Here is a 12,089-nt window from a genome sequence, read left to right as displayed (position 1 = left end):
TAGGACAATTTCTCGACACTTTGTCATAAGGAACTACTGTACTGCTTTCGTTAGTCACATTTCTATAGAATCAAAGTAAAGAATAGATTCCGTTTTGTTAATTACACAGACACGTCACCTTTTATGACGACAGCTTCTTATCCACTATTTGCTATTTTCCGAAATCACCAATAACCAAATACCCTGAATATTTTTATACTAGAATATCAGTTTTCACGAACTAATTCAACTGCAATTGTAAGCAACTTAGGTTACATAAAACATTAACTACCTAAATATATATGTACATTCCCTGTAAAATAATATGAAAATGTTGAAGAACATCATTCATGAACCCATAAAAAGTGCAAAAATATAAACATAAATGCACTTAAACACACGACACACGATAAGCACAAAGTTGTTTTTCAGTGGAGTATTATATATACATACATATATATATATATATATATATATATATATATATATATATATATATATATATATATATATATATATGCTTTAAAAATCACAATAAATGAACGTGACTTCATTAAATAAGCGAATACCACAGGAAAATGATAGTCAGAAATCCAAGCGCTTTCGTCTTTACTAAGACATTGTCACGGAACGAATGAAATACAATCGGAGAGAAAGTTCTCAGGTACACAACAAGATCAAGAATACCTGATGGTTAATTGTCAAAAGGGTAAATATTAAAGAGATAATCCAGGATTATCGGATATCACACGGTCACAAACATAAACATAGATTTAACCCTAACCGAAATTACAAAGTATCCGTTTGACTGCACGGATACTTTGTAGTAAGAAGTATCGTTGCAAGAAGACAATTTCCTGGTGAAAGAGGTTTCAGTCAGATGTTAAAGTTAAAGCACGATGTATAAGAGTGTAGATAGAGTTCATTTTAAAATTGATAAAACAAAAGCTATAAAAATTAGACCCCAGACCAGTAAAAGTTACAGGTATATCTAAAAATGCTAGCTTGGAGTCGTGTTCTTTTTCTATGGTGAAAGTGATGTTGTGATGATAGGAATTAGAAAATTCTAAGAAGCGTTCAGCATCGTGGTGTTGTATAAACAGAATAAAAGTGTCATCAACTTAACTAGCATAGAATAGGGGGCGATAGGCTAAGGGACACTCATCGAGTATTCGCTCCACCAGGGAGCACATGAAGATGTTGGCGAACGTAGGTCCGAGAGGAGAACCCATGGCCATGCCCTCTATTTATCTGAAAAGCACGCCATTAAAAATAAAAGCAGTGTCCAGCACGGCCAGTTCTAAAAACATCTTAAAAAGGGAGCGGCTAAAACTATGATACAATGAATCGGAGGTGGGAAAAAGTTTGCCCAAAATTATATCTATGGTTTCTCTAAGCGGTATATTAGTGAATAACGACTCCACATCAAAGCTTCCCATGAAAAGGTCAGAATCTTGTGGAAGAATGCGTTGTTTAAACTGTTCAGAGTTAGGTACAGTATACTTGTTAGTGGTCAGGGGCTCCAATAGGGGAACAAGAAACTTAGCTAATTTGTAATTTGGAGTTCTAAAGAAGGCCAACATAGGGCAAAGGGGGACGTTGGGTTTGTGTACTTTGGGTACACCATATAAAATTCCAAAAGAGGAGCCCGTAACAAAAAGATCATGGTATGTGTTCTCGTTAATGATGTTCTCATTCTTAAGGCTACGGAGAAATCTATTGATCTTGTCTTCTATTTAAAATGTATCAGACGGCTTTTTTAGACATTATTCACATCATTCCAATCCTTGGTGCACTAAAGAAAATGTTCAATTGTTCATTTCTTTTTCGTTAGAATTAGGGAAAGGAACGGACAAAACTTGAAGAAGATTCTGAGACCATCCCAGTAGAGATCAGAAGTGCCAACACATCACCACACAAGTAAATCACACGGGAAAATACTTCCACAGGATCAAACAATTTCCAGTGTGTACCCAACAAAACTGTAGTGCACTAATTCATACCTCATGGTACACCATGAACAACCCTTTGGTTAAAATCTTTGGGAATCGAGATTTAAATCTGCATTTTCAAGGATGCAGAATTCCAGTGAAACGTAAGAAACTTCTGGAGGTATTCCAGATTTGTTCATTCTATAACTGTTTTGAAATAGAACACCATCACGTTTTGCATATTTCTCTCCTATCCGTATTTCAAGCACAAATTCCATCCCCATCCCCCATCCCTGTTAAAATAAAAAAATAAAATAAATCTTGTGATCTTTACTCCATTATTTTCCGTCCCGTCAGACTTAGAACTAATCAAGATAACATCCAAACTTTATGAGCGACATTGGTCCATAACATCGTAAACAAAATTCCAGAAGTAAAAATATTAACGAAACCAATCCAAATGCTTTTATCAAGCATGGCACAAAAGCATCGAATGTAAGGAGAAACTGAGCTAAATATTTACACGAAACAGCGTCCGATGTTGACTATTTAAATACAGTAATTAGACACCAGGATGACCTTGCTTTCTTAAGGGGGGCAAAAAAAGGAAGACGGCCATTCGATTTATTCATAAGAGCTCAGATGAAAAGCAAATTACCGTACGTAATACATTCAAAGAAACAACGCCACGCCTGGTACCCTTTATTGCTTATGCCAGTTACCAGCCGAGCATAATAACTATCTCTATGAATCTTTAATATCGCCCGCCATCTCCTAAGTGACGCTTAACACTACAAAGAATCATTGTGCTCCACTAATTTAAACTTTCATTTGCATATGAGAAGCGAGTCAGAAACGTACAATGTACATAAAAAAAAAGAAATGCGTCTTTACAAGTGCAAAGTAAGATGCACTATAAGCCTTTTCTTTTTTCTTTTTTTTTACCAAGGGAGGGGATTGCTAGGTGTTGCCAGACCGGTTCTCAGCGAATCTTTATAGGGTACGTTTGCTAGCCCTATGCGTATTTACTGACACTGGCTGTCACCGCCAGTCACATAACTATCATGTGCAGAAATTCATATATATAATATATGTATATATATATATATATATATATATATATATATATATATATATATAAAATATATATATATATATATAAACCGGACGTGCGGGTGTGTGTGTGTGGCTTGGTGAGAAAGGTATCGTGTCATCACATCAATGAAGTAAAAAACATTTATCTATCATAAGGAGACTTACCAATTTTGCTCACACGTAAAGACTTTATTGGAGTGAACAAGGACAAAAGCATATGCCAACTGCTTCTGTTTAAATATGCATCAGCAGTGAGGTCGAAGGCTATTCCAAAACGCCATTCCTAGAGCAAATGCTTAGGCCTAATCGGCTAACAGAAGTACTAAATAACCACCGAACTTCGAAGTGTGAATGGGTCTCTTTCAGAATGCTATGCCAAGACGTCAGAATCGAGCAACTTCCTGAAGAAATTCCCAGTACGTCATGGTCATATTTCTGTTTTTATTATTACCTATATTCATTTCACATATGTAGTTATACTTATATATAATGCAGGTTTACATATGTAATATAATACTTTTTTACGAAGACAAGACGCTCGTCTTTTTATCGAATCTTGAAATACTCAGCTGATCGTCTGCATTATACATATTTTCAAATGATCTACTTGTATAATTACCTTATACGAGAAAACCACATATGTCACCCTTTACGAATACCATAATCGTATCCCTTTAGACATACATCGATAGCTTCCTTTTCCTCGGTTAGGAATACACTGCCTCATTTACTGAATCTACGACTTTTTATTATAACTTGTAGCTACAAACTTCGGTTAGTAATAATATTTCTCTCCTTTCCCCATGTCTTTCAAAGCCTACGATCAACGTTCAGATTCCCTAGTATAGGTTATTACCGATATCCTAATTATGTTCTGCCTAGGAGTAATGAATAATTGTTAACCCTTTTCCTACATCAAGTCACCGGAAGGTCAAGAAACCTAGGAACTCCTCAGTTCTAACAATAATGAATACTTAGAACTAAGTCATATCTTGGAAAATATCGCCTCATGAGGAATAGAATAGAACAGTGGTTCCCAAACTTGACCATACCGAGGTCCCCGGATGAGAGTCCCAGCCAAGGACCTCAGCCAATCAAAAGTTATCATTACCATACCGGGATACCCAGTAAAACGTAGTACATTTATTATTTGCATATTCCTGCACAAAGTAAGTATAAGTAAATATATAAAATATTTTCAATATTTTTTATGGTTTTAAATTCAATACAAAGTAAAATTGGTGAAAACAACCACAATTTTTTTTTTCAGGAGTTGAAAAAAAAAAGTGTTATCGTTGTGTTCCAGACCCCCTAGGATCTTCTCCTGGACCCCCAGGGGTCCGCGGACCCCAGTTTGGGAACCACTGGCAGGCCAAAGGCCAAGTGCTGGGACCTATGAGGTCATTCAGCGCTGAACCGGAAACTGACAGTAACGAGGTCTGAAAGATGTAACAGGAGGCAAACCTCACAGTTGCACTATGAATCAACCGTAAGGAGAGGGTGGAAAATGGAAAGGAAGATGAAAGAAAGCGAATATGAACAGAAGTACAGTAACATGCCTCATGAGAATATTAATCTTTCTTCAGATTACACTTGTTTACAGAGAAATTGAGGCAAGCATAAAAATAGTTGTTATAGCCTAATTTTGGGGAGTTGATTTCAGATTCGAAACCAGCTTTCACTCATCACCTCTAGCATAAGTGTGTACATGCATTCATCGCTAACAGATGTGTCCTATATAGGACATTGTGTGTTTTGTTTAATCAGAAATTTTAGGAACTGTGGTCTTTTTAGAAAATTTACATGCCCTATTTATACTAAAAGCATCTGGCAACCCTGACATTCAATGCGGCTGGGTAGTACAGAAGGCCATGGACAAAATTGGTGCTGCCTTCCAACTCTTGTGCACCCTGTCCCCAGCTCTGAGTTCTGCTAAGCTGAAGGAGGGCATCTTCATCGGACCTCAGATCCGAGAGGTGCTGAAGGATATGGACTTTGAGAAGGTTCTTACCTTACAAGAACTGAGAGCATGGGAAGCATTTAAGTCAGTCTGGAATGGCTTCCTTGGTAACACACGAGTCCCTGATTACCAAGTATCGAGAAGTTGTGACAGTCTTATGAGGACATGGGATGCCGAATGTCACTCAAAATTCACTTTCTCCACTCCCACCTCAACTTCTTCCCTCCGAACTCGGGGCAGCGAGTGATGAGCACGGAGAAAGGTTCCACCAAGATATTACTAAAATGGAGAGCAACTACCAAAGCAAGTGGAAACCCAGCATGATGGGGGACTTCTGCTGGATGCTCTTAAGTGACAATCCAAAAAAAACTCACATCTAACTGTCTGCTGTACTACGATTTATGTGTATTGTATTATTCAAAAAAATTTTGTTCCACCAATGTTCTGTATATCTGTTGTTTTTTTCAGTAATATGCCTTTGTAGCAGATTTAATAAACACATTATATTTTGAATTCATATACGGTATAATTGAAAGGAGATTTATATGAAGGCAAAAAAACTAGAGCTGATAGAGCAAAACTGTACACAAATTTGAATTCATCACATCAAAATTAGACAAAGCACCTATTCACATCCTAGCCTCAGAGCAAAAAAATTTTTTAAACCAGTGTTATATGAAAATTTTATTTCATATCAAAACAATCATAATTTTAACAGAGTTCTTGTCTTGTGGAAACATAACTCAAAGCGAAACAAAAGAATATAAGTGAAAAAGAATATAATTCACGATTTAATATCTTTCTGATTCCTAATGCAATAATAGCAAAAACTACATATGAAGAACGACTTCTATACCCATAACTGGTTTCAAGAAGCCATGTGGAGGATTCCTAAACAGAGTGACCATTCCATAACCATCACTATCATGCCACTGCTATACCACCTCAACCCTACCACTATCGAGATGCCTTAAGACCTTCCAGCCAAAATCAACACCTACACACATGCTAACCGGCGCCCAACTCTACCCATCGCTACTGCCCCTCCGTCATCACACCCCTTCCACAAACCCAAACGCCTACACGATAGTCCCTCGTTAAACACGGGGCAACCCCTCCTTAATGTCTGATATGTAACACTGGTGGCGGCGAGGCTCTTCCAGGACATTAAGGGCGACAGGGTCTGTTGACAATTTTCCCGGTGGGCCTTTCCTAATGATGATTTACTGCACACCCGTGAAGGTAGGTTTTAGGTCTAGACGTCAGGTAATATCCGTGTCACACATACGGGCATGTACAATGACCCATATATGCGCACGCATATATATATATATATATATATATATATATATATATATATATATATATATGTGTGTGTGTGTGTGTGTATATATATATATATATATATATATATATATATGTATGTATATATATATACATATATATATATATATATATATATATATATATACACACACACACACACACACATATATATACATATATATATAATATATATTATATATATATATATATATATGGGGCAGTGGTGTGCGTATATAAAATATGGAACACGGTAAAAACGAGTTTTTGTTAAATTCTTTAAAAGTACAGTGAATAAATATTTGCACATGTATTTAAATTACGGTACTACATATCAGTCATGAGAAAAAATATAATCAAGAGAACAAGATAAAGCAAGAGCCAATATACAGCGGTAAAGGAGCTTGAGTCAACCAACCTGTCCATTAACAAAAGGTGAAAAACCTATCAACATCCAAGTACGGCAAAAGAAGACGGTAATAACATCCACGAGTCCCACCCCCTGAGTGGGCGGGGAAGGTGCCCAAGGCTGGTCCCTTCACCTTCGCTCTAAATTAGTTTTTTGTGACACGCCGCTTAAAAATGTACTTTAAAATATATTTCAGTCAATGGGGAGTTTTCCTTGAGAATTTGATGCCAACTCAATCTTGAAAACCTGTGTGAACCTTCAAGTATTTTTTGGAGCAACAACCGAAAGAGAATACGAGTCAAACAAAATTAGGGAAAAATGATTAAGCTTGACAACGGGAGAAGCTGTAGGCCTCCGAAAACATCATAAGCAGCATAAATTGAGCAAGGTCTCAACCACTACCCAAGATCCATCAAGATACCAAACTCAAAACAAAAACAAGAAAAAATTGTACCGAAGTTTCTTTGGCGCAATCGAGTTTCTGTAAAGCGTATAATGCTGTATGAAACTCTTATACACGGTCCATGAAACTCTTAGCAGACGCACGATCACGGACAACCTTAACCTTAAATTTTAAAAAATTACTGAGGGTAGAGGGCTGCAATTTGGTATGTTTGATGATTGGATGGTGGATGATCAACATACCAATTTTCAGCCCTCTAGCCTCAGTAGTTTTCAAAATCTGAGGACGGGGCGGACAGGAAAAGTGCGGACGGACAGACAAAACCATCCATCTCAATATTTTTTTGTACAGAAAACTAAAACATGGCAACATGAATATTCAATTACGTCATCCGATTAAACGAAAACATCGGCGATAAAAACAATCAAGGATTTGCATAAAAAGCAAGGATGATCAATCAAAAATTCAAGCCTTGGAAATATGATTGTTTATCAAATTCGATAAAGAATTACATTCCCAGCAAATTCGTTGTACCGGAATGTAATGAGTTAAGCTACTTCTTCACTATCCTCTACGCTTACATAAACCACTTATTTACGTTCTTACCACAGTTATGAGTTCGTATCCGACGTTAGCAGTTTACCACTGCCAAAACGTCATCAAGACCTCGAGGGAAGCGAAAGAACTGCCTTTTTAGGAAAGGAAAGTTCTAAGTCAGAAAAAACAAAAGCAGGTTGTGGATTCCAAAGCTTGTATTATATTGAAGTGGGTATGACACACTTATGTCCTTTCTGATAACGAATATTTACCAAATACTTGTTTGTAAGTGGGCAACCACAAATAGAAAAACTTCTGCTTATTACATCCCAAAACTGCTTGCATTTTTAGAATAACATACTAAAGTGCGTAACGTATGAAACTAGAAAATTAATACAATAACCCACAATACCAAATCAAAATGTTAACGATTTGTTCCTTAAAGAATGTGAAAAAGTGAACGTCATGAACACCCTATTAATACTATCCCCATTATTTTAGTTTAGGCCATTAACTGCTCTGTAACGGACACATGCACAAATAATAATAAACGAAGCACAGCCTCCATTAGCCTATACCCGATTCCAGCACTTTTGGAAAAAAAAAAAACATTCTTGCATTTACGGGGAAAATGTTTTCCACCAACTGCATAAAATGCTATTTTTAGTCTCACAGTTCAGCTCTTACATACAAAACTCCTTTCCACATCTCAAGCAGATATTAAGTAAAATAGCTGTAGTTTTACAACAATAATATGAAAAGAGGAGCGATTGAGTGAATGAAAAATTATTTAAGGTAAAGGCCTATTTAAGTACCTCCAAAGCATTTAAATAAAAAGTGATGATAACATGAAGTTAATATTCGACATCTGTAGTAAATTTTAGAATAAATAAGTATGCAATGATACTTAGAAAAAGGAACTCGAAGAATGCTCAGAAGAAAAAATTATCTATTCATCATTTCGCGTAGTTTTCACGAAAAAGGAGGTAAGGCATAACAAAACAAAGAAAAGAACCTAAACGGGCTACCATAAGAGAAGAGAGAAAAGAAACAAGAGGATAACTTGAATTCTTGTCACAAGAGAAGTACACGTTCATGAACCCTGTTTTTAACTAAACCAGAAAAGTAACTGGAATCAGTTTCGTTTCACATAAAAAAATCTACAGGAATAATGCAAGACTAATTCTCTGAACCTACACAAGCATTGTCATGCTTTCGTTTGACGTAAATAAAAAATTAACATTATGAGCAAATTTCCATAGAGTTACACAACAAGTGACATATGACAGGAATGTGAAAAGGCAGGCAGATAGAGAGAAAGCGGAGAAAAGTAAAACTGTCCAAAAAGACAGAAATTAATAATCCAGTACTTTTACGACAAAGAGAAGAAGACATCGAAAAATAATTCCCAAAGAGTTACGAAATATACAAATGAAATTAATTGGTATCGTTGCCTAAAGATGGCTTCTACAAAAGGTGGCTGCCAACAGAAAGGATTTTAAAATATCTCAGCATTTTACAAGTTAAACACATTATGCTGAAGAACAAGGCAGTTAAAGGAATGTGCTTTATTACAGCCACGCTTGAAATTTGTACATGAAATCCCTTAAGCAACATTAGGCGCGTTATCTATTAAAATAATTAAAGAACTGAACGCAAGAGGTCTTTACACCCCGTAGATAAACAACGTTATATCATCAAAACAACTTAGTGTTACATAATTCATCTAGTAAACTGACATCATCTGGCCCCAGTTATTTCGTAGTGGTCAATGAAAGAAACATGTATCTTTGCCATGAAACTACGAATACACATATATTACAAATATACGTGTGCTTGTATGCATATACATAAAGTTATTTGACAATCGTTTCACATGCATGAGATAGGAAAAAACAAAATACCTCCTGTGCGTATAAACACAAACATGTTTATTTGCCTACCTATTATGAAATGCAGACACTTTAGATACCAAACATAATTGCACAAACTCAAACTGAAGGGAGGAAACAAATTTAAAAGTAGATCCCTTAAAATAGAATACCTAATGTGGAGGATTCCTTATCAAAGATAAAACTAAAAGATTTAATACCAGAGCTATTTATCAGCAAACATCAACCATGAAGGTGATTTACTAAATGCTCTATCGCTATTGCTGACAGCCGTCAGTTATTTTGATAGCTGACGGCCTTCGGCAACGTGTATGAGAGAGAGAGAGAGAGAGAGAGAGAGAGAGACTAACTGGCCTAAACTCTGTCTTCAGCACCGAACTCAATTATGCACTTATGGAAATGTGGTGTGTGGCATGCATTCCTTATCAGGTTCTTTTGGACAAAATAACCAACGAAGCTGAAACAAGGAGTGGAGACATGTGAAGCCAAAATTGAATGAAGTATTGTCTTGTATGGAACCAGCAAATTATGTCAGACATATTCAAAACATTTTTCATGTGTTAAAAAAATGTTTTTCCTGCCTCAAATTTCAAGCAAAACAAAGAATCGAAGTAGGAGTTTATTTTGGAAATAGTGACTTCGTTTAAGCAGAGCAAAAGGAGAAAGACTTGCATTCAGAGGTTAAACATAAGGGGTCACAGGAGCTTAATTGTAAAACGGGAAATTCTCCATCCAAAAATGATCACTTATTAAAAAAGCAAATGATTACAAATGCTAGGTGTGTGACAGGTAGTTTTAAATTACAATTACGATGCGGACTTTCGTACATTGCATAAAATTACAGAATTAAATAACTTAGAAAGTAAAAGAAATATATGTTAGGTCAGCACAACAATTAATTTGCGCCTTACAGGACGTGTTACATAGCTGATGTCAATTCCTCCTCTGTCATTAAACTTTCAGTTTTGTAATTCGCGCAATTTTATTCATAAAAAAAAAAAAACACCAAAGCAGTGACAGTTGTCTTGCCATACCACTGGGAGTCTCAAGATCGACCCCTTGGGAGGGATGGCGCTTTAGGTCTCTTTCCTGAAAAATCCAGCGTCTAAACTGACCTAAGCTGCGGATGAGCAAGGCCTTGCGGATGAGATACTTTCATAGTAACCGCCGTGAAATCAACAGCCAATGCCTAAAGTTTCTGCTCTCTCTCTCTCTCTGTGTTTTATATATATATATATATATATATATATATATATATATATATATATATATATATATATATATATGTAGATGTGTGTGCGCGCGAAAATGTGTGTTTGTGTATACGTATAGTCGTAACTAGTATAGATTTTGGAATCATCATATCATATATAAATTTCAGAGCGAGAATCCTTGAAAGTTAAATCTAATTCGTTATTTACACGTTGTGACACCGCTCGAGTGTCATTTAAAAAACTTTAAATGGATAAAATAACGAAAAAAATCACCAGAAAACCAAAAACAATATAAATGAAATTTCGCATTCTCAACATCCTCCTTTAAAAATACCAAGAAAAATATCATTACACTGTGAATTGTTTATAGGGTTTAAGGTCTAAAATCCCGAGTCCTGAAAAACTTCTGTATGTTGACAGGATTTCAGATTCCTCTCCATTTGCAGCCACTTCTCTCTGAAGCCAGTTAATTTCTAAGCTAAACACTAGAGTTCATTATCTCATTTGTCTTTTTGAGATTTGTCCATTTCGATGTCTTTGTAGTCATTTTAAACTTTATTTTATAACAGCATTATGAGTGCCAAAACGTCGTCGCCTGAAAATCAGTATGTTACATATATATACACACATATATATATGTGTGTATGTGTAATAATATATATATAATATTATATATTATATAATATATATATATAGATATATATATATGTATATAGATAGATAAGTTTGGAAAGTGCAATCTTCCTAGGTGGTAAGCTGGCACCGTAATTGAGTTGTACAGAGCTAGTAGGAGATACAATCTCTAAAGGCCTGGCCACACTAGGAAACATTGTTTGCAAGCAAAGTTTACGAACTATGTTTGCAAACAGTTTGCAAACAATGTTTCCTGTCCAGACCTCAGTTGTCAGCAGGATGCTTGTCGGTGCAGTAGCCTTTGTATTTACTTGGCTATTTTAATGCACTCGAGGAGGGAGTCTTTAGAAAAAGGAGCCAGTCATGCTGACCTGCTTCTGGCGGAATTGAAAATATATATATACATATATACACGTATACATACATACATACATACATTTATATGTGTGTGTATGTATAAACGTGTATATATATATATAATATACACTGTACATGTGTATATATAATACACATACACAGAAACACTAAATGTTTTCCATTCTGGGTGGGAAAAAAATATGCGGTAAAAAATTTGCAAATTTGTTTGCAAACAATGTTTCCTGGTGTGGACAGGTCCATGGATGGTTCCCGTCTCACAACCCAACCAACTGTAAATGAAAACCAGCATACATTTATATGTATGTTTGTATATATATATATATGTGTGTGTGTGT

General features: G+C 35.8%; 1 protein-coding gene across 2 annotated transcripts in view; it reads right to left on the bottom strand.

Moving 5' to 3' along the window:
* LOC135219691 (NAD(+) hydrolase sarm1-like) overlaps positions 1–12,089 on the bottom strand; it is a 703,407-nt gene that overhangs the window by 559,610 nt on the left and 131,708 nt on the right. The window lies entirely within an intron of this gene.

This window comes from Macrobrachium nipponense, chromosome 1, assembly GCF_015104395.2.
Source record: "Macrobrachium nipponense isolate FS-2020 chromosome 1, ASM1510439v2, whole genome shotgun sequence".
NCBI lineage: Eukaryota > Metazoa > Arthropoda > Malacostraca > Decapoda > Palaemonidae > Macrobrachium > Macrobrachium nipponense.
The sequence above is the reverse complement of the archived record's forward strand: the minus strand, read 5'-3'. Positions and strand labels throughout refer to the sequence as shown.